The sequence below is a fragment of the Balaenoptera acutorostrata genome, chromosome 12 (assembly GCF_949987535.1).
Source record: "Balaenoptera acutorostrata chromosome 12, mBalAcu1.1, whole genome shotgun sequence".
In the NCBI taxonomy this organism is placed as follows: domain Eukaryota; kingdom Metazoa; phylum Chordata; class Mammalia; order Artiodactyla; family Balaenopteridae; genus Balaenoptera; species Balaenoptera acutorostrata.
In genome coordinates, this window is record NC_080075.1 from 41,572,080 (window position 1) to 41,597,108 (window position 25,029).

Here is a 25,029-nt window from a genome sequence, read left to right on the forward strand (position 1 = left end):
CTCCTCACTGATTCTTAGAAAAAGACTTAAAAAAAATTCCAATAATCATGCATTCAAATTTCAAAAAAACATGTATTTCTCTGACAACTTTCTTGCTTCTCACTTTTGAATTCTAAGAAGGGGAAGAGAGAGACAGAGACAAAGACAGAGATGACAGGACAAAAAATCTTACCAAGAGCTTGTTACCAGCATCATAAAGCTACAGACCCCCTCTTCCAAGACGCTCTTTGCTTTGCCCACAAGGAACTTAGGAGCTATGCCTTCTGGAATTGTCCCTTGGAATTTTCACATTGTGAGGCAATAAATGAATGAGAGGTATGACTTTTTTTTGTAAAGTGGGAGATAGGATATTTGAAAGGGAAGTGAAGAGTTAAACTGGCAAATGGCTGAAACATTTTGGGGCAAATCACTGTTAACAAAGTTCGTACTGAAGTTGATTCCCTTAAAGGTACTTAAAGAGTACCCCGTGACAAACATTTGTGTACATAAAAGAAGCAAGTAGTCCAATGTGAAGACTTCTGGTCTTCAACATCCAGCATGATTCAGGCCATACCTGTTACCTTTTCAAGTTTGCCTCGCACTTAGAGGATAATTTAACATGAAGTTCATGAAGTTTAGACTTCAGGGCCCCTGTTTTGCAGGAGCTCCTTCCAAAGCCCTTAGCTATGTGTGACATTTGCAGTATTTGTCAGTTTTTGAAATTTGTGATTATTATGATTTCTGTTCTCACTCTTGAGTATTCACTTTTGTACATAATTTTATATTTGCAGTTTTGTATTTTTCTTGAAGCAGTCCCCCCTAATTGTGTAAGCTTTTGGATAACACAGAACCTAGATCCACCCCTATTTGCACCATTTTGTACTTACTTGTTTTCCTTTAGTCCCACAGTTACTTTGAGGATGGGGTTACTATTCTGAAAACAGAAAAATTAAATGAACCTGTGCATCCTAGATGCTGTGATTCCTCGAGCCTTCTTTCCCTTCTTGGTTCCCAGGAAAACTAGTAGCTAGACCCTCAGGCTTCTGGCAGGAGACTGCAAGGACCTCCTCTGGGAATCTGTCCAGCTACGAAGGAAGGAACCAAAGGTACTGGCAGAAGTTCCAGTTGGACCTCTCTACAATGAAGGTCACAGTAGATGAGCCCCGCTCATGGGCATAGCCTTCCAGTTAATTTTTTTATTCTCGCACTTTAAGTATGAATGGATAACTAAGGATTATCAGGCATCTGAAGGCAGCCTCAATATGAAAGATAAAACAGAAAACGAACAGAAAAAAAAAAAAAAAAAACTCGAAGAAAACAGAGACCATGCACAGGCAAGAAAAGTAAACAATCACCAGTAACCTCAGAGAAGTTAAGATACGTTATAGCAACCAAGAAATAAGAAGAGAATAATATATTAAAGGTAAATTTAGAGAACAAAAAGGAACTTTTGCAAGTTAGGTTGTTTATTTCTGCTATTCTTTGAGTTGAAGGATAAGTTGAGGAAATCTCCCCAGAATAGAGTAAAAAGACAAATTACACAAAATAGTGATTTGACATTGGCATACATTATGAAATGATTACCATCATAAGTCTAGTAACCATCTGTCCCCATACAAAGTTATTACAATATTATTGACTATACTCCTTATGCTATATATTACATCCTAGTAGCTTATTTATTTTGTAACAGGAGGATTGTACCTCTTAATCCCCTTCACCTATTTCATCCCACCCCTAACCCCTCCTCCCTGGCAACCACCCAGAGTTCTCTGTATCTATGAGTCTGTTTCTGTTTTATGCTTGCTTGTTTTGCTTTTTAGATTCCACGTTTGTAATCATTTAAATCGTTGGCCCATCTGGAATTTTAGTGTTTTCGTGTAAGATGCTGTTATTTTACTGCATTTATTTCAGTCTTTTCTTGTTCATGTTTTTATACATAGATATAATCATAGTGTATATACAATTTATATTAAGCCTAAATGTTCTTTCTTAGCCTGGAGAGGCTTAACCATTTTGGGGGGAAATGTAATGAAATTTCAGACAAATGCATATATACTACAAATTTTGTATATAATTTCAGGTCTCTAATTAGATATAGTTTTTACACAAACAATAGCTTATTGCACACTGGGCTTTCTCACCTAGTGAGTCACATATCTTGCCTGTTGTCCCATATCAGTATGTAAAGAGCTTCCTCTTTATTATGGCTGCATTATATTCCATTAGATGAATATACCATATAGTACTATGATGAACATAGTACAATATCATGTAGAGATTAAAGGAGTCTGGAGCTGTACTGCCTGGGTTTGAATTCCAGCTCCAGCACTTACTAGCTGTGTGACTTCTCCGAACCTCAATTTCCTTATCTATAAAATGGGAATAATACCTACCCATAAAGTACCCATCTGTAAAATGGGAATCATACCAACCACATTAGGTTATGAGGATTAAATGAGTTAATATATATAAAGCATTTACAACAATGTTCGATCCAGAAGTAAGTGCTAATTTCTTGCTAATACTCTGGAGAAACTTATACATGTGTGAGTATATACAAATGATAAATTTCTAGCAGCAAAATAGCTGGACCAATGGGTTTGTGTGTTTGTAACTTTAATGGATTTAGATATGGGCTGAAATATGGCCTTAGTTGCTGCTATGTGAAAAAATTATTTAAATTCTACTAAAATGCATTAGTTCAAGCTAGTCATTCTAAGATACCATGATGATCATTGATAAATGGGTCTCCTGACATAGTGACATCTGAGAAACATTTGCAGCATTTCTACCAGTTCAGTTCATTTCACGACAGGAAACCTGCCCTTTAGAAGGATCTCTGTTTATCCTTATCCTTTATGTAGTTGCTACTACTCCTAAATAAAGTTTTTACTCTAGTTTTATTTTTATTGCAGTTTTTGATATTTATACATTGGGTACTTTATAACAAAATATTAAAAACAAACACCCAGGATTAAAAGACAGCAAAGTTGGAAAAGTTTCCTAAGTCTTTTAAAATATAAAGTTGAACCTGCTGAATCTGCTGGAGGACAAAAGGGAGGTAGTACTAGTGATGAATTGTAGCCTGAACTTGAAACACTGTATAAAATAAGAACAGTCCAGAATGTCTTTTGATACTGTAGAAGAATTGGCACAATAATAAAGCAATTAGTTATATTTCCAGAATGAAAAAACAGCTATATTATTTCAACAATATATATGGGTGGCTTATTATTGCAGGTTACATAAATGCAGATACAATTTAAAATAGTTAAATGTAGTATTATTAAAGGTTGAAAGTGCTAATAACCACATATTCCATCTAAATCACAATTCTCTTATAGCTGATGAGTTTTAACAATTGCAATTATCAGTGGGGAAATTTTTTTTAATTAAAATAATATCATGTTATTATTCAGCAGTAAAAAAAGAAAAAATACTAGTTATACATGCAACAAAGTGGATACATCTCAAAAGCATTATGTAGATGAAAGAAGCCAGACACAAAGGAGTATATACGTACAATTGCATTTTAATAAAATTCATGAAAAAGCAAAACTAATGTGAGATAATAGAAAGTGATTATATGGGTATTATACATCTTTCAATACTCATCAAAATGAAGACCTAATATGTGTATTTTTAATGTTAATTATACCTTAAAAATATGATAGCAGTTAAAATATAATAGCATGTTTCTGAGCATGCAGTCTGTATGTACAATAAACCATTAGAAATGATGACTCCCAAGGTTTTTAAAAATCAAGATGTTGATAAAAGCAAGAAAAATTGTATATATTTATATTATATATATTATGTAAAATATATTTAGACATATATAACATAACCATCAACTGATTTTAACTCTATAGTTAAAATAATTGAAACTGAACAGTTTCAGATATAAAATATTTTAAAAGACTTCCAAAAAGCAGCACACATATATAATATATTATTATGATCTAGATGAATGGTTCTGCTTTTTACAAAACATACATCTACTGAAATGTGAAAACTTTTAGGAAAACATACATCAAACTGGTAACATTTCATCATTATTGATGAGATTTCAGGTGTTTTATATAAACGTATTGTAATAATTTACTTAAAACAAATAGAGAAAAGTAATTTTAAATTATTCACTTATTGAGCTTCAAAGCTCCAAAGATAAGTTAGTGGTTTTTATTGATCTTATGGAGATGATAGAATCATCTGAAATAATAGATCAAATTTATTATTAATATATTAAAAATAGGTTCAATAAGAAATCTTACATAAAATTCAAATTGAATTTTGTACAGACTGAGTGAGGGTTAGAAAGAAAATCTGGACTTTCAGCCAAAAGTTTAGAAAATTTTCCAGATTATTTTTTTTAAATTTTTATTGGAGTATAGTTGATTTACAATGTTGTGTATGTTTCAGGTGTACAGCAAAGTGAATCAGTTATACATATACATATATCCACTCTTTTTTTTTTTTTTTAGATTCTTTTCCCATATAGGCCATTATAGACTATTGAGTAGAGTTCCCTGTGCTATATAGCAGGTTCTTATTAGTTATCTATTTTATATATAATAGTCTGTATATGTCAATCCCAATCTCCCAATTTATCCCTCCCACCTTATCCCCTGGTAACCATAAGCTTGTTTTCTACATCCATGACTCTACTTCTGTTTGGTAAGTAAGTTCATTTGTACCCCTTTTTCTTTTTTTTTAAATCAATTTTGTAAGTGAAATAGGGAGCATTTTCTTTTTTCTAATTTTATTTATTTTATTTATGGCTGTGTTGGGTCTTCGTTTCTGTGCGAGGGCTTTCTCTAGTTGTGGCAAGGGGGGGCCACTCTTCATCGCGGTGCGCGGGCCTCTCACTATCGCGGCCTCTCTTGTTGCGGAGCACAGGCTCCAGTCGCGCAGGCTCAGTAGTTGTGGCTCACGGGCCTAGTTGCTCCGCGGTATGTGGGATCTTCCCAGACCAGGGCTCAAACCCATGCCCCCTGCGTTAGCAGGCAGATTCTCAACCACTGCGCCACCAGGGAAGCCCCTCATTATAGTTTTGATTTGCAATTTTCTGGATATTTGAATTCAGCATAAATTGACTGTATTCAACTATCTCTGGATAACGTGATTTAAAAATGTAAATCAAATACATCACTTTAAATAGTGTTGGGTAAGTTTGATTTTTCTATCACAAATCAAAAAAATCAAATTATATGGTTGAAAGGTAGGGAATTGAAATAATAATAATTGGAAGAATATTTGGATTTCCATGGGCAGCCTGTGATGCAAGAGCTGAAAAAGCAGTTTAGAAATTGAATCAAGCCTCATATATTTAGTTTAACAGAAGTTATGGGGAACTCCCTGGTGGTCCAGTGGTTAGGACTCCCAAGTTCTCACTGCCGAGGGCCCTGGTTCAATCCCTGGTCCAGGAACTAAAATCCCACAAGCCGGGCGGTGCAGCCAAAAAAAAAAAAGGAATTATGAAACTTGAGTAAGCCTTTGGAAAGTAAAATTTTCTTTAAAGATTCGGTTTTAATAAACAGTATTGTAACAGATGTCATTTTTTTTTTTTGGCTTTACAAGAAGCCAGTTTCAGTTATTAAAGATGATAGATTAATTCATAATTGATTAAAATGATTAAATATATAAAACTAAAGTAAGGAAACTATGAGAGACAAATGAAAGATATAGAAATGAAGAAATATGAAATATAAAACAAAACAAAATGTAGGGGACTTCCCTGGTGGCACAATGGTTTAAGAATCCGCCTGCCAATGCAGGGGACACGGGTTCGAGCCCTGGTCTGGGAAGATCCCACATGCTGCAGAGCAACTAAGCCTGTGCACCACAACTACTGAGCCTGTGCTCTTGAGCCCACGAGCCACAACTGCTGAGCCCACATGCCACAACTATTGAAGCCCATGTGCCGAGAGCCCGTGCTCCGCAACAAGAGAAGCCACCACAACGAGAAGCACATGCACCCCAACAAAGTGTAGCTCGCCACAACTAGAGAAAGCCTGTGTGCAGCAACAAAAACCCAATGCAGCCAAAAAATAAATAAATGAAATTTTTAAAAAGCAAAAGACAAAATGAAGATTCGATTCTAAAAGAATAATTAAATTATCAAAGAAATTATATGAATATGTGTTTATTGTTTGATCATTAAAGTGAAGTAAAAAAATACAATGAACTTTCAAGTTCTTTCAACATTGAATCCTAAATCTTGGCCAGATTATAATTAGATGTTCTGTGGATTGAAGCTGAATAAAAATTAATATTATTAAGCTAGGTAATTAACTATGGGATTCCAATAAATATATGATTTAGTTGATAGTAGAGATATTAAACATACACAAATTTCAGTATTATAAAAGTCAGAAATTTTTCAAAGTAATTTTTAGTGTAGTTCAGCAGAAGCTGAGATATAAATTCTCAACTTTTTGAATACATCTACTGACTCTCAGTTTAATGGGGAAGTCATTGGAAGAGTCTGACAGTTCCCTCTGTTAAATCACCGCAGGGCTGCATTTAGTTAGCTAAGTGACAGTTGTATCAAATAAAAGGTAACACCAACAATTTCTAAAAATCAACCAAAGACTTGGTAGTTATAAGAACAATTTCATGATTGTGCCCTAACTTGGTAGTATCTATAATATATGTAGTTTTAGTTTATTTAAGGAGTAAAAAGGAATATGATTTAATTAAATTTATTAATTTTGAATATCATTCCTGACTTTCATAAATATCGCATTTTTTTCTTTTTTTTCCTTCACAAGCAGTTTATGAGAATTCCTGTTTCTCTCTTTTTTTAAAAAAGTGTTTTGTTGGCCGGAATGTTTTGAGAATTTTCAAGGACAGAAGGTAAGTCCGATAAAGAATACAGATTACCTTCCTTTCATTTAGTGTTTTCCAGTTGACTTGGTTGCAAAGATAAATTATTTTCAAATAGTGCATTTTCATCTTTTATATGCTTCTTTGCTATTATTTCAGTTTGGTAAGGATCTTTCTAATCAGTTGAATATCTAATAGAGTGCACACATCAAAAGTGAATTCACAATGTCCTGTTTCTTCTAAACTTCTCTAATGGACTGCAAGTTGCTGTCATTCTCTACAACCCAAAAGTGGGTTGGTGGTCTTGTGGTTGTAGCCAGACTGCTGTAGCAACATTATGAGCCCCTGGAGGTAAAGTTCAGGTAAATGCTTGGCGAGTGAATGTTTTTCAGTTCTACAAATGCTAAGTCTACTTATGTGCTAGGTCCTGTTAGATACTGCAGTTGCAATGATGAGTAAAATATCTAGGGCCCTACCTAACACCAGAGATATAGAAAAAAAATTTAAAGTACTGAGTGCTACGAAAGGAGTGTGCACAAGTTGTGACAGGGTATGAAAGAGGGGTACCTAACCCAGAATTGACTGGGCATGTTAGGAAAGACAAGGGACACTGTTTTGAGTAGCCTTGAAGAACCAAGGAGTCATCTCCGTGGAGAAGGCAGGAAGGGCAAAAGAAGCAGAGAAAACAGGAAGAGTGGCCCAAAGCGTAGAGTGGTGTGATGTGTCTGCTAAGTGAACAGTTAGAGGCAGAGAGTGGCTCTTCTCTCCCACATTAGCAATCCTACTATGTACAAAGATAGGAGTTGTTAGGGATATGATGATGACTAATAATAAGCTGCTGTAACATTTAATCATCTCAAGAACCTTGTCGGACGCCAGATGAAGGAATCTGGGCAGGTCAAGTTTTCACTTGCCCCTGGTGACAGAATTAAGGAGTGACAGAGCAGCTAGGATGCAAATCCAGGCCTCCTGGCTCCATGTGTTCTTTCTACCATTGTTAGGAAGGCACAATGCAGTCCCGTGGAGGAGGACAGGGATGTGTAAGCATCGAACAGGAATACAAATACGATGTTAAAATAATACTTTGATGTCAGAGGGAGAATTCTGTCTGAAAGTAATAGCATTAGGTCTTTTAAGAATGATCTGTTGCTCAATCTCAGTAGTAATCTTGAAAGTACAATTTAAAACAATGAGAGCATTTCACACAAAGATTAAAAAGGTCTGATAAGACCAAGTTTAATGAGGATGTGAAGAAACAGGAAATCTCATGCCTGCTGCTGAGAGTATAAATTAGCACATCCACTGTGGAGAACAGTTTAGCAATATCTAGAAAAGTTAAAGAGGTATATATCCTCAATCCAGCAATTCTCATTCTAGGTATATATTTCTGAGATTCTTTTTCACACATGTCCAAGGAGATATACAAGAATGTTTATTCCACCATTGTTTCTAACACCAAAAACTGGAATTAAACTAAATGTCCAACAGGAGAATGGACAAACTGTGATATAGTCATACATTGGGATACCATGCATAGTTATAATGAATGGATTAAGGTAAATTTCAAAAATAACTTGAGTGAAAATCCCTATTTGCAAAATAGTATACCATCTACTTAAAGTTTGAAAAATATGCCAAATTGTGTTATATGTTTTAGTTCATGTAATCCTATGTATTAATAATATAAAGACATGTAGGTGTAGAAAAATGCCAAATTTAGATAAAAGGTTATGATTACTTGGGGGGCGGTATGAAAGGGCTACTGGGAATAGGGAGGTTGATGTTTTATTTCTTTAAGAAAAATAAAGCAAATATGGATAAAGGATTTAATAGAGCAGAATAGTTGATAAATGGGTGTTTGTGTTATTGTCTATCACAATGTTTTACAAAATTTTTTGAAAAACAGGGAAACTGCCAGTTTAATTACCTGAAAAGTTAGGGTGTTGTTTTGTTAGTGTTTTTCAAAACACTGGTTTGTAACCCATTAGAAGGTTAAATCAATTTAGTATTTTTTTAAATGACTAATTTTTATTTTTTTATTACATGACATATAACAGTGTAAATTTAAGGTGTACACCATGTTGATTTGATACATTTGTATATTGTAATGTGATTGCCAGTCTAGTGATAGTTAGTACCTTTATCATATCACACAATTATCTTTTCTTTTTTGTGGTTGGAATAATTAAGATCTGGTATCTTAGCAAGATGATTATAATACAATATCATTGTCTTTGTTCACTATACTGTGCATTAGATCTCCAGGACTTATTTACTACTAGTTGCAAGTTTGTACCCTTAAACAAATCTCTCCTGTTCCTCAACCTCCCAGGCCCTGGTAACCACCATTTTACTCCCTGTTTTTATGAGGTTGACTTTTTTAGATTACACATATAAGCAGTACCATATGGTATCTGTCTTTCTCTGATTGACTTACCTCACTTAGCATAATGTCCTCAAGGTCTGTCCATGTTGCTGCAGATGGCATGATTTCCTTCTTTGTCATGGCTGCATAATATTGCACTGTATATATGTGTGTGTGTGTGTATACTTGTATATGAATAATGCTGTGATAAACATGGGAGTGCATATATCTCCTTGACATCTTATTTTCATTTCCTTTGGGTATATACCCAGAAGTATCATAGGTAGATCTATTTTTAATTTTTTGTGGAATCCCATACTGTTTTCCATAGCGGCTGAACCAATTTACGTTCCCACCAATAGTGTACAAAAGTTCCTTTTTCTCCACATCCTCACCAACACTTGTTATCACTTATCTTCTTTTTTTAAAAAATAAATTTATTTATTTATTTATTTGGTTGCATTGGGTCTTTGTTGCTGCGCGCGGGCTTTCCTCTAGTTGCGGCGAGCGGGGGCTACTCTTCATTGTGGTGCGCGGGCTTCTCATTGCAGTGGCTCTTCTTGTTGCAGAGCACAGGCTCTAGGCGCATGGGCTTCAGTAATTGTGCACGTGGGCTCAGCAGTTGTGGCTCGTGGGCTCTAGAGCACACGCTCAGTAGTTGTGGCGCATGGGCTTAGTTGCTCCATGGCATGTGGGATCTTCCCAGACCAGGGCTCGAACCCGTGTCCCCTGCATTGGCAGGCGGTTTCTTAACCACTGTGCCACCAGGGAAGTTGCTCGCTTATCTTGCGATAGCTGTTCTAAGAGGTGTGAGGTGTTACCTCATTGTGGTTTTGATTTGCATTTCCCTGGTGATTTGTGATGTTGAGCATCTCTTCATTTATCTGTTGGCTGTTTGGATGTCTTCTTTGGAAAAATGTCTGCTTAGTTCCTCTGCCCATTTTTTAAATTGGATGTTTAGTTTTTGTTATTGAGTTGAATGAGTTCTTTATATGTTTTGGATATTAATCCCTTATCCAATATATGGTTTCCAAAAATTTTCTCACATTCTGTAGGTTGCCTTTTCGTTTTGTTGATTGTTTCTCTTGCTGAGCAGAAGCTTTTAAGTTTGCAATCCTACTTGCTGATTTTTCTTTTGTTGTTTGCGCTTTTGGTGTCATTTTAATGACTAATTTTTAAAATAAAATAGAAATATCAGCTGCATTGCATGTAGTAAGGATAAATATTATATCATGAAACTTTTATTTCAATTATTTATAGATTATATACAGATGACCCCCAAATTACGATGGCTCCATTTACAATTTTTCAACTTTGTGGTAGTGCGAAAGTGATATGCATTCAGTAGCAACCAGACTCTGAATTTTAAATTTTGATCTTTTCTCGGGTTAGTGATATATGCTATGATTCTCTTTCATGGTTCTGGGCAAGAGCAGCGAACCACAGCTCCCAGTCAGCCACATGAGCACGAGGGTAAACAATCAATACACTTACAACCATCCTGTACCCACACAATCATTCTGTTTTTCACTTTCAGCACAGCATTCAATAAATTACATGAGCTTTTCAACACTTTATTATAAAATAGGCTTTGTGGGGAATTCCCTGACGGTCCAGTGGTTAGGACTCCATGCTTTCACTGCTGAGGGCACGGGTTCAGTCCCTGGTTGGGGAACTAAGATACCACAAGCTGTGTGGTGCAGCCAAAAAAAAGAAAAAAGAAAAAAAATAGGCTTTGTATTAAGATGAATTCGCCCAACTGTAGGCTAATGTAAGTGTTCTGAGCACATTTAATGTAGGCTGAGCTAAGCTAAGCTATGATGTTCACTAGGTTAGGTTTATTAAGTGCATATTTGACTTATGATATTTTCAACTTACAGTGGGTTTATTGGGATGTAACCCCATCATAAGTAGAGGAAAATCTGTACATGTGTTTGTGTGTGTGTGTGTGTGATGTATGGGAGGGTAAGCGCATGTCCTGGTTTGTCTAGGAAAGTCCTAGTTTATGCCTGTTAACCCAGGGTAATTTTCAGTAGTGCTCCCTTTAAGTCTAAAAATGTCCTGGTTTAGGAAAATAAATCATATGGTCATCCTGGTTCTAGGTCTTGATATAACTTTACTATGGGTTGCAATTTTTTTAAAAGTATGAAAAATCCTGGCCTAGATGATATCTGAAGCACCATTCTTTCCACACACCTATGGGATCTTAGCAGTATCCCATTGACCTAAATGCAGAGGAAGTCCCATATCAAAATGCTATCCAGGTGGTAAAAAAAAAAATGCTATCCAGTGAAATCTCCTACATAACCATGATTTATATTTATACACATTCATTATATGTATATTTTCTAACATAATAGCTGCCATTTATTGAGCACTTATAATATGCTAATTATCATGCTAAGTTTTTTACATGTATTATCTCACTTAATTCTCACAACTCCTGAAAGAGATGGATTCTATTATTATTCCCATTTTACAGATAAGGAAACTGACACAAATTGAATACCTTGCCTCAAATCATACAGATGGAGCTGGTATGGAATTCCTACAGTATGTACCTGATTTTTACAATATTAACACAAAGAAGCTTAATAAAATATATTTGCTGTAAAATTTTGTTTTGGAATATAGTAGAGGGGATTTTCTTTTTTTAATTTTTTTTAAGGAATTTCTAATAAGTATTAGAAATTATCTTCCTTTGACATATTACAAGGACAACACTGCAAAAATTTACACTCAAAATGCCCATCACCCTTACATGTTTGGTTATTGGTTGGAAATGTCCAAAAAGATTTGGTGAGATTCAGGTGGTGGAAGTGAGGCCACAGCTCTTGCTCTCTGAAAGCCATCTTGATTAGAGGTGATGAGAGACAAGGATTCCAGCTTGAACCCAGATAGAGCTATGTTCTTTATTAGTGTACTTGTGTACTAACAAGAACTTCTATTGTTTTAAAATTGTAATAGTAGGATATCTTTCACTGTAGAAAATGTGCCAAATCCAGATAAGCAAAAAGAAAATATTACCTGTAATCCCTCCAATAAATGTTAACTGTTAACCCATTGCTAACCCATTTTTTTTCCCAGTCTTTTTATTTATTTTTAAAATTTTTAAAAGATTTTTCTTGATGTGGACCATTTTTAGAGTCTTTATTGGGACTTTCCTGGTGGTGCAGGGTTAAGAATCCGCCTGCCAATGCAGGGGACATGGGTTCGAGCCCTGGTCTGTGAAGATCCCACATGTCATGGAGCAATTAAGCCCGTGCGCCGCAACTACTGAGCCTGCACTCTAGAGCCCGCGAGCCATAACTACTGAAGCCCGCACACCTAGAGCCGGTGATCCGCAACAAGAGAAGCCACTGCAATGAGAAGCCCGCACACCACAACGAAGAGTAGCCCCCGCTCGCCACGACTAGGGAAAGCCTGTGGGCAGCAACGAAGACTCAACTCAGCCATAAATAAATAAATAAAAATAAATTAATTAAAAATAAGAAGAAGAAAAAAAACCCATGGGGCTGGGTGTGATCTCCTAGAAAGTAAATGAGAAGAGGTCGAGACCTGGGCACTCCAGTGTTCAGAGATGAAAAGAAGACAATAAAGGAAATAGAAAACAAACATCCAGGACACAAAGGGTCTATTTGAAGATGGTCATATGCAATAACTCCATTTGTAAGAATTTATTCTAAGAAAATAAAAGAAACAGTACACAGAGATGTATGTATTAGGGTGTTTATTGTGGTGTTGCTTAAGACAAGAAACTTGGAGACAATTTGTTTGTCCGCTAGGTCCAGTTTAATGAAATTATTGTGAATCTATACAATGAAATGCTATACTAAGGACAATAAAAGCATTATGTATCTATACATGTTAATAAAAAATACTTATCTAAACATTTTAGTCCCGTTTTGATAAAAAAGATTTACATGCCTATTTAAAGAATGAAAGGAAATGTATTAAGATGTTGACAGTGCCTCTGATTGGGTATTAGATAATGGTCAATATTTAGTTTCTTCATATTTTCTGTAGCTTTTACAATGAGTAATATTTTACAAAGAGAAAAAAGGTTACAATAATAAGAAATAATTGCAAAATATTGCAAGTAAGTTAAAAAAAATTGCACAAATATAGGGAGAGATTTGGCAGCAGGAAATGTGAAAAAGACCTAAATATTTTAATTAACTGTAGTTTAGAGCCACCAAATATTGCCGCTAAATTAATTGGACTATGTGGTCTAGAACAAAAGAGATCATAATTTTATGCTACTCTGTGCTGTCAGACTATATTTCTAGATACCATATTTTATGAAAACATTTCTATTCTCTAGACAAGGCTTACTTTCTTAATCAGAATCATGTACAGACCTGAAACCATATTACATGAGGAAGAGGTAAAAGAGCTCTGGATATTCGGGGCCAAAGAAAAGTCCATCACAATGGAAACCAGACTTCCTGCTTTCCAAGATAGGTAGGAGTATGATGAATAAATGGGATTAAACCTGACTATAGTGTTTCAAATAGATAGGGTCAGACAAGAACCATCTGCATCAGAATTACCTGGAGTTCTTAATAAAATAGTTGATTTCTGCCCCCCAACTCAGACCAATAGAATAGGCAAGGAATATGCTTCCCACCAAACAAAACAAAACAAAACAAACAAACAAAAACCAAGGCACTCTAAGAGCTCTTCTCATAAGAACCAAAGTTCAAGAATTACTGCAAATAATTTGAGAGCAACTTACCAGACAGCAAAAATTTTGTTGCAATTTTTTTTCCTCTCTCAAATAATAGATCATTTAATTCTGTGCTTAGTGTGAGTCAAACACTGTTCTACACATTTCATCTGCATTAATTCATTTAATCCTTACAACCCTGAGGTAGGTACTATCAATCCTCATTGTATAGCTAAACAGAAGCATGGAGAGATTAAGTAACATGATCAAGGACACATAGTGGTGGTTATACAAAAAATTCTTTAGATGGAATGAAACTCTGGTTTGTAACATCAGGACTATAAGTTAAGGGTCAAACACTGTGAATGTTTGGAGTCTTTATACCTCAACTAGGCAACAATGCAGAGATTTCAGAGCAATGGTTTTCAGACTAGGGTACACATACTGAGTTATATGAACACTTTCCAAAGACCACAGGACGGAAAACTTTTAAGGCATCAATTTCTGGATTTTCAACTCTATGTTCATTACAATGAGGCATTGCCCCAATATGTAAAAACGTAGGGGTGTATGGGGAACAAAGTGACAATTCAAATTACTGGTTTTGGGAAAGTCTCCTTTAGGATTAGTTAAATGACTACATGCTTTTATAGGATCATTTTTCCCTGTTATACATATTTTTTCATTAAAAAGTCAAGCACTGACCTATTATCAGGTAATATAGGCATACTTCATAGTTATTGTGGGTTGGGTCCCAGACTGCTGCAATAAACCAGATATTGTAATAAAATGAGTTACATGAATTGTTTGGTTTCCCAGTGCATCTAAAAGGTATGTTTACGCTATACTGTAGTGTGCAAAAGCATTATGTCTAAAAAAGATGTACATATCTTAATTAAAAAATAGTTTATTGCTAAAAACAAAATGCTAACCATCAGTTGGGGCCTTCAGCAAGTGGTAATCTTTTTTCTGGTGAAAGTCTTGCCGTGATGTTGATGGCTGCTGATTGCTCTGTCAGGCTGGTGGTTGCTCCAGGTTGGGGTGCCTGTGGCAATTTCTTAATATAAGACAACAGTGAAGTTTGCCAAGTGGATGGACTTTTCATTTCATGAATGATTTCTCTGTAGCATGCAATGGTGTATGACAGCATTTTCCCCACAGTAGAACTTCTTTCAAAACTGGAGTCAGTCCTCTCAAACCTGGCTGCTGTTTTATCAACTAAGTTTACATAATATTCTAGTATTCTCAATACTCTAAATCCTTTGTCATTTCAACAATCAAGTCTGCCACCTTATATGGGTGCAGTTTGTGTCACCCCAAAACAATTAAAATAGTAACATCAAAGATCATTGATCACAGATCAGCATAACAAATGTAATAATACTAGTGAAAAAGTCTGGAAAATTGCTAGAATTACCAGAGTGTGAGAGAGACATGAAGTGAGCAATTGGCATTGGGAAAATGGTGCCGTTAGACTTGCTTGATGCAGGGTTGCCACAGACCTTCAATTCGTAAAAAAGGCAGTTTCTGTGAGGCACAATAGAACTGAGGTATGCCTGCCTGTATGTCGATTGGGCTGGTCAGAGTGATTTGTGTCTTTCATTCCCAACAACTGTCAAAGAATGAATAGCTCTTGAGACAGCGACCTTGTAAGCAAATAAAGCCTCAAACACAAAAATGGCTTCTCCTCATCTCACATTTAAAGGTAAATAATTTTTTTTCAGCTATTCAATTACTTATTTCTAAGACATACCATTTGCTGGAAGGAAAATCACATTTGAATAGCAGAAGCAGTATATATACTGGTGATGGTGTTTCTTTTTAATTTGGGGGGGATTATTGGATACAATAAATAAAATCAAGATTAAAATATTTTATAGAATTTCTTTCAGGTAAAGTATAAGTCAAGAAGGCAATTACAACTTATTTGTCAAATCATGTAACATCTTTGTTCAAATTATAGTCAATTCTTGTCTTATTTCATCTTATTAAATGCTTTATTTCCTACTCCCATTAACAAAAAATAAAATTATCTGCTAGTTACTGGGTCAATCAGAATTTAGCAATATATACTTCTGTTTCACTCAATACACAGGAAGAGTTTGACCATGAAAACTCTGATTTTTACATATATTCTTAATAGTCTGCAAAGTCCAATACCAAAATTTGATACATGCAAACATACACAGTAGTCTCCCCTTATCCACAGTTTCGCTATCTGCAGTTTCAGTTACCTGAATTCAACTCTGGTCCAAAAATATTAAGTGTAAAATTCCAGAAATAAACAAATGATTTTGCCTTTTCTTTCAGGAAAAACCCAAAAGTCATCTCATGGGAACTCCCTTAACTCCTGATCATCAAACGGACACACGTGGGTACCCATCCTTTCCTTCTTTCCTATTATCAAATGTCGATCTTTCCCTCTGTGCAATAATATTGATTCCGTCTCCTCTCACCGTCTTAGAAAACTTATAGCAACCACTCTGACTTTTCTGTCCTAGTATCATCACCCTCTGTCTCTGGGACAAGTTACTTAACCTCCCTGTGCCTTATTATTTTCTCTTAGGAAATAGAGAGAACAATAGAACATTCCACACAAGGTGGTTGTGAGAATTAAAGGAGTGCTGAAAACAGTGTCTGTTACACAGCATATACAAGGAAAGTTACCTATTATTTTCATGTTTCTATTAGCATTTATATATATCAGTCTTCTTCCTCATCTAGTTACCGCACCTTCTCTTTAGAGTCCAAAGTCTCAAAATAGTTTTCTATTTTAAAAGTTTCTATTATGAACAGTCTTCTGTTGGGGACTTCCCTGGAGGTCCAGTGGCTGGGACTCCGTGCTTGCACTGCAGAGGGCACGGGTACTATCCCTGCTCGAGGAGAGGACTAAGATCCGGCATGCCCCGTGGCGTGGCCAAATGAAACAAAACAAAACAAAAAACAAAACCAAAAAACCAAAACCAAAACAAAAAGGGTCTTCTGTCTACTGTAATGAGGCTTCAGTATCCAGAATTCCTCCTCCCATGACCTCCATGCACTAAATCTAATGAATATTGGATAGATCTTATTTTAGCTGACTTCTCAGCACTCAACGAGTGTAATTTTCATCCTTTTTGAGTTCTATTCCCTTGACTTAAATGGTACCAAAACCCCTCCTCCTTCTCCCACCATATTCTTTAAACTCTTTGGGGGCATCCTCTCTTCCTCTACCCAAATTTTAGATGTTAAGAGTTCTTCAAGCCTCTCTCTTTGGTCCTTTTCTCTTCACCGTATTCCCTCTCCCTGTACGATCTCATGGCTTCATTTACCACTTGCAGCAGATACTGTAAATAAACTCAATACTCACTGCCAGCTAGCTTTTTCTTCTTCCACCATAGAGGCTGTAAAGTGAAATACTGGATTCCCAAGCTTTCTTTGAGGCTTAAAGGAGGCCATGCGACAGAGTTTGGGGTAATGAGACCAAATGTAAAGTTAGGATTTCTGGAAAGTCTTTGCTTTCCTGATAAGAGGACAGTTGGGGGAATTGGTTCTTTCCTCCTTCTTCATTCCTGGAACTTGTAATGCTAAACATTTAGCAGTTATCTTTTCCCCATAAGGCAAAGAGCTAACATACTAAGGATTGTTTTCATATTAACATTTCCAGTCCAGAACTTTCTTCTGTGCTTTAGATTCAAACAACTGCCTAATTAACAACTCCTTTTGGTTACCTCTCAGGTACCTCAAGCTGAGCACTTCTAAAATAGTATCTGTCACTATTGACTACATTTCCCTCTGGCCCTCCTTTAAATGATCCCTATCTTGGTGAATGGTACAGCACCACCATTTACCCAATTGTGCAAATCACAAATTTGGAGACAGCTCTAATACCATCTTCTCTCCCCAAACCCATCAACCAAGTCTTGTGTTTGTTTTTTTTTTCTACCTCTAAAATAAACTTAGAATGGACTCTCTCCTTCATTTCTTTCCTATTACCCTAGTCCAAGCTATCATCATCTTTCTGGATTAATACTAATAACCCTCAGTTGTCCCTATCTCCATTCTATTCTCTACAGATTAGTCAGAGTATTTTAAAATACAATCTGGTTGTGTTGCTTCCACACTTAAAAGCTTTCCATTGCTTTTGGGATCTAGGCCAAAATCTTAGCATGATTTGCGGAGCTCTGCTGCCTGGCACAGGCCTTCTCCCCTAACTATGTTCTAGTCATACTGGCTTTATTTCTGTTCCTAGAAATAGCCATGGAATTTTGTGTCTCAGAGGTTTTGCATGTGCTTTTCCCTAGATCTGCATGCAGCTTATATTAAGTTTCTATTTCTACTGTAACAAATTACCACAAAATTTCTGGTAACAAACAAACATTATTTTATAGTTCTGTAAGTCAGAGGTCCCACATGGGTCTCATTGGGCTAAATCAAGGTGTCAGCTGGGCTGTGTTCCTTTCTGGAGACTAAAGGAGAGAATCTGCTCCCTTGTCCTTTTCAGCTTCTGGAGGCCCCACCTTTCTTGGCTCATCACCCCCTTCCTCCATCTTCAAAGCCAAGAATGTTGCATCTCTCCGACATTCTTGTGTAGTCGAAGCTCCCTCTAAACAAAGCTGGGGAAGATTCTCTAATTTTAAAGCCCCATGTAATTAATTGAGCCCACATGAGTAATTTAAAATAATCTCCACATCTTAAGATCCTTATCTGCAAAGTCCCTTTTGCCATGTAAGGTACCACATTCTGGGGAATAGGACATGGACATCTTTGGGGGTGGGGAACATTATTCTGCCTACCACACATTTTTTTTCTTTTTTTCTGTTTTTTGACTGCATTGGGTCTTTGTTGTTGTGTGCGGGCTTTCTCTAGGTGTGGCGAGTGGGAGCTACTCTTCGTTGCGGTGCGTGGGCTTCTCATTGCGGTGGCTTCTCTTGTTGCAGAGCATGGGCTCTAGGTGCACGGGCTTCAGTAGTTCTGGTACACGGGCTTAGTTGCTCGGCGGCATGTGGGAGCTTCCCAGACCAGGGCTCGAACCCGTGTCCCCTGCATTGGCAGGTGGATTCTTAACCACTGAGCCACCAGGGAAGTCCAACCACACAATTTTTAATGACTGCATTGCGCTACAAAAACTCCAATAGTGGCTTTAGGGTTTTTGGGTTTTTTTTTGTAAAGAAGGGAGTCATTTTTTTTTAAAGTATTTATTTATTTATTTATGGCTGTGATGGGCCTTCGTTTCTGTGCGAGGGCTTTCTCTAGTTGTGGCAAGCGGGGGCCACTCTTCATCGCGGTGCGTGGGCCTCTTACTATCGCGGCCTCTCTTGTTGCGGAGCACAGGCTCCAGACGCGCAGGCTCAGTAATTGTGGCTCACGGGCCCAGCTGCTCCACGGCACATGGGATCTTCCCAGACCAGGGCTCAAACCCGTGTCCCCTGCATTGGCAGGCAGATTCTCAACCACCTTGCCACCAGGGAAGCCCGTGCCTTTAGGGTTTTATTTTTTGTTAGATAACCAAACATATAGCAACAAGTAGGCAGTTGCTAGCACTGATTCAGCTGCTCAACAATGCCACCAGGAACCCAGACCTTTTCTCTTTCTACTCTGTCATCTTCAATGCCTTGGCTTTTGCTTTTTGCCTATAGACTTATTGTTTCAAAATAAGTGGGAATTCCCTGGTGGCGCAGTGGTTAAGAATCCACCTGCCAATGCAGGGGACACAGGTTTGAGCCCTGGTCCAGGAAGATCCTACATGCCGTGGAGCAACTAAGCCCATGCACCACAACTACTGAGCCTGCGAGCCACAACTACTGAGCCCATGTGCCACAACTACTGAAACCCACGTGCCTAGAGCCCATGCTCTGCAGCAAGAGAAGCCACCACAATGAGAAGCCGCACACTGAAACAAAGAGTAGCCCCTGCTCGCCGCAACTAGAGAAAGCCCACGTGCAACAACGAAGACCCAACGCAGCCAAAAATAAATAAGTAAATAAATTTATAAAAACAAAAAACAAAAAAAACCCCCCAAAAACAAAATCGCTGCTGCTTCTCCACATATCGTCTCTGTATTCAAGGCAGACAGAAGAGGGAAGTGGAGATTTATAAGATACTGTCAGTGCTCTGCCCATATTCCCTAGTTCTTATCACTTCATTGCACAGTGGCCAAACTTCCAACTGCTAGCACCTGCATTTCTATGTCTGAGGCTTTTCTCTGGCTACCTGAGCATAGCGAAGCCTGCTTTGCTGCCTACACCCCTCCCCCATAGAAACACTCAATGAATGACTAAAGGGAGAAGATATAAATACCCAGCTTCCTTGTCCCTCAGGTAGAATTTTAAGGAACATGTTTTATACTGGTTTGTAGTTTCCCAATGGGATCAGGCTCCAGTCACCCTCAGGAGTAAAGGTCATTTACTGATTAATTAATCCTTTACTGATTAGCACCTCCCCCCCAATTTCCTATCTCACTTTTCCACTATCCTACCGTTGATTCTTGGGACGACAACAAAATAAACTATCTCCATTTGTGTCCTTGTCTCAGGGCCTGCTTTGGGGGGAATCCAACCCAAGACAGGCCATCACCACCTTTCCTTCTTCCTGTCTTTGAAACAGACAGTTGGTGCTGTCATGTAAAGTTGGTGCTATGGTGGCTATCTTACAACTAGATGACAAGCCAATATGTGGAGGCTAGAAAGAATCAAATAGCTTGGGTTCATATCCTTGAGCCATTGTACCAGCCCTGGACTGTTTACGGTCTGTCTGTTACAAGACAAAATTAAGCCCTATTTGTTTAAGCCTTTTTTAAAAAAATTAATTTAATTAATTAATTTATTTTTGGCTGTGTTGGGTCTTCATTGCTGTGCGCGGGCTTCCTCTAGTTAGGGTGAGCTGGGGCTACTCTTCATTGCGGTGCACATGCTTCTCATTGCTGTGGATTCTTTTGTTGCAGAGCACAGGCTCTAGGCATGCGGGCTTCAGTAGTTGTGGCTCTTGGGCTCTGGAGTGCAGGCTCAGTAGTTGTGGCGCATGGGCTTAGTCGCTCTGTGGTATGTGGGATCTTCCCGGACCAGGGATCGAACCTGTGTCCCCTGCATTGGCAGGCGGATTCTTAACCACTGAGCCACCAGGGAAGTCCCTGTTTAAGCCATTCTTACTGAAAAATTTTTTTACTTGCAGTCCACTGCATCCCTGATACAAATAAACATAGAAATAAAATAATTATAGGAAGACATATAGTGGAAATAAACAGAGTGCTGCGATAAAACATTAGAAGGGAGGGGAGTTGTTGTTTTTTTAAGGCAAGTCACTTCTTTTTTTATAAATCTTTTTTTGAATATTTATTTTATTTTTTATTATTTATTTATTTGGTTGCACTGGGTCTTAGTTGTGGCAGGCGGGCTCCTTAGTTGTGGCATGCTCTTAGTTGCAGCATGCATGTGGGATCTAGTTCTTTGACCAGGGATTGAACCCAGGCCCCCTGCATTGGGAGCTCAGAGTCTCAACCACTGCACCATCAGGGAAGTCCTGGGAGTTATTTTTTGAGATGATGTTTAAGTTGAAACTTCGAGGGTAGGAAGTTAGCCATTTCAAAATTAGAGAGCATGTGCTAGGAAGAAACAACATTCACCAAGACCCAGAGCAGGAAAAGCTTTTGTTAGAAAGCACACAAGGGCTTCCCTGGTGGCGCAGTGGTTGAGAATCTGCCTGCTAATGCAGGGGACACGGGTTCGAGCCCTGGTCTGGGAAGATCCCACATGCCACGGAGCAGCTGGGCCCGTGAGCCACAATTGCTGAGCCTGCGCATCTAGAGCCTGTGCCCCGCGACGGGAGGGGCCGCGATAGAGAAAGGCCCGCGCACCGCGATGAAGAGCGGTCCCCGCACCGCGATGAAGAGTGGCCCCCGCTTGCCGCAACTGGAGAAAGCCCTCGCACGAACCGAAGACCCAACACAGCCAAAAATAAATAAATAAATAAATAAATAAAGCTAACAGCACTTCATTTGAAAAGGAAAGGTGCCAAGGATACAATGACTTAAAATCAACCTCAAAAAAAAAAAAAAAAAAAAAAAAAAAAAAAAAAAAAAGAAAGCACACAAGTGTTGCTGGGATGTAACAACAGTCATGTTAAAAACAGGAGAGGTTGGGGAAGGCCCAAGTAGAGTGTATTCTAAATGTAACAGAAAATGCTGAAGGGATTTAAGCAGGGAAGTGATACAATCCAATTTATTATAGCAATTTAAGAACCAAACAGTAATTTGCTGAGTTTATGTACAAAGCATGAATGTGGTGTTATGGAGAGAATAAAACAGCATACCTGCCTTTAATAATGGCCCTAAGTTTCACAAAACAATGACGAGCCTAGGTGTGAGGGAGAAGAGTAAATTCTGCAGTAACTCTGGCTTCTAATAGTACACCAGGCTTTAACCCCAAACTCCAGAGACAAAAATCCTATGTTCAATTAGCTGCAATCAGAATACTAAGAATAGAAAATAATTTCCATGGCAATATTAATTTTCCAAAGTTGTTTATGTGGGCTGGTTTTCACGCAAGTACCTAGGAATATACCACAAATGTACTACAAACTCCAGAATTAGAAATTTCAAAGTAGATTGTATAATTTTACTGAAAGCATAATTCTACCACTAGGTGGTGACATGAATACAAAATATTGAAAACTGTCACTTTTCCCTAGCTGTAGAGGGTATATGGTCATTGCTGATTACTGGCTTGAAAATCCAGATTTACACGAGGAATTTAGGCGATATTTTTACGAGATTCAGCTTTATTCTTTTGGAATTCACACCTTGTAAGTACACTCAGAGGTCTCCGTTGATACATATGCCACGTCAGCACAGAAGAGTGAAGATTCTACAGTAAGGAGGCAGGCAACCTTGTTTTATTGGCTTTTTTTTTTTTTTAAAAGAATCTACTTTTATTTTAAATATTTATTTATTTGGCTGTGCCAGGTCTTAGTTGCAGCATGTGGGATCTACGTTGCCGCTTATAGGACCTTTAGTTGTGACATGCAGGATCTAGTTCCCTGACCAGGGATCAAACCCAGGCCCCCTGCATTGGAAGCACGGAGTCTTGACCACTGGACCACCAGGGAAGTCCCTTTATTGGTGTCTATGCTTTTACCTCTTAAGCAGCTGAAGTGGATAAAGGGATGGTAAACTAGAGCCCACAGGCCAAATCTGGCCAGTTTCACATTTTTTGTATGGCCTGTGGGCTAAGAATGGTTTTTACATTTTTAAATTGTTTGGAAAAAATAAAAAGAAAAATAGTATTTTGGGAGTATTGCAGGGGATACGGGTTCGAGTCCTGGTCTGGGAAGATCCCACATGCTGCGGAGCAACTAAGCCCTTGCACCTAGAGCCCATGCTCTGCAACAAAGAGAATCCGCTGCAATGAGAAGCCCACACACCCCAACGAAGAGTAGGCCCCATTTGCTGCAACTAGAGAAAGCCTGTGCACAGCAACGAAGACACAACGCAGCCAAAAAAAAAAAAAAGATTTTGTAACACATGAAAATATGATTATCTTATTTCAATGTCTATAAATTTAAAAATTTATTGGAACACATCCATACTTATTCCATTATGTATATCATCTATGGCTGCTTTTGTGCTAACAGAGTTGAGTAGTTGTAATGAGAGACTTGGACTGCAACACCTAAAATATTTACTATCTGGCTCATCACAGAAAAAGTTTGTTGAGCCCTAAAGTGATGACTGAAGAGCCGTAATCATTTATGACAATAATTCTCTAGATTCTCAAAGCATTTTAAACTAAGCACCATTTCATGTAATTTTTTAAAGTAAAAAAAATTAGGAGGGGCTTCCCTGGTGGCGCAGTGGTTGAGAGTCTGCCTGCCAATGCAGGGGACACGGGTTCGAGCCTTGGTCTGGGAGGGTCCCGCGTGCCGCGGGGCAACTGGGCCTGTGAGCCACGACTGCTGAGCCTGCGCGTCTGGAGCCTGTGCTCTGCAGCAAGAGAGGCCGCGATAGTGAGAGGCCCGCGCACTGCGATGAAGAGTGGCCCCCGCTTGCCGCAACTGGAGAGGGCCCTTGCACAGAAACGAAGACCCAACACGCCAAAAAAAAAAAAAATAAATAATAATAATAATAAATAAATAAATAAATAAAAAGTTCTCAATAAATACGTGATAAATGAATTTAAAAAAAAATTAGGAGGCAAGCGCTTGTTAAGAAAATATTTCTTTAAAGATCAGTGTTTCTTCTGTACTTCCTAGTACTCCAAATTTATGGTAGTAGTCCTCATTTTCAAGAACTGTTATGGGGGCTTCCCTGGTGGCGCAGTGGTTGAGAATCTGCCTGCTAATGCAGGGGACACGGGTTCGAGCCCTGGTCTGGGAAGATCCCACATGCCGCGGAGCAGCTGGGCCCGTGAGCCACAATTGCTGAGCCTGCGCGTCTGGAGCCTGTGCCCCGCAACGGGAGGGGCCGCGATAGTGAAAGGCCCGCGCACCGCGATGAAGAGCGGTCCCCGCACCGCGATGAAGAGTGGCCCCCGCTTGCCGCAACTGGAGAAAGCCCTCGCACGAACCGAAGACCCAACACAGCCAAAGATAAATAAATAAATAAATAAATATTAAAAAAAAAAAAAAAAAAAAAAAGAACTGTTATGGGTTCTTTCTGGTCTTAAAAACATAGTTGACATATACTTACAAATACTTATTAAAAGAATGTCTGTATCAGTTAGAAATGTGTTTGGCTACAAGCAATGGAAATCTAAGAGTGGCTTAAGGAAAAAGGGATTTATTTTTCTTGCATAAACAGTCTAGGGGTAGAGAGCTGCTCAAGGATGCATCAGGGTCCTACACATTATTATCAGCTTTATGGTTGGCTTTCACCCTGCTGTGGTTTCATCGTTTAAAAAAAAAAAAAATCACAAACTGGATGCTGTATTACTTTGAGTATCAAGACCTGTTTTGGGCAGAAAGAAGAAAGGATTAAGGGGCATGTCTGCTGAATTTGTCCTTTTTTATTAGGAGTGGGAAATCTTTCCCAAAGACCCACTCAGATTTCTGCTTACATTTCATTGGCAAGAACTCAAACAGTATGGCCAACCCTAGAGAAACCATAACATATATTTAAAAAATTTTTATTTTATACTGGAGTATAATTGATTAACAATGTTCTGTTAGTTTCAGGTGTACAGCAGAGTGATTCAATTATACACATACATGTATC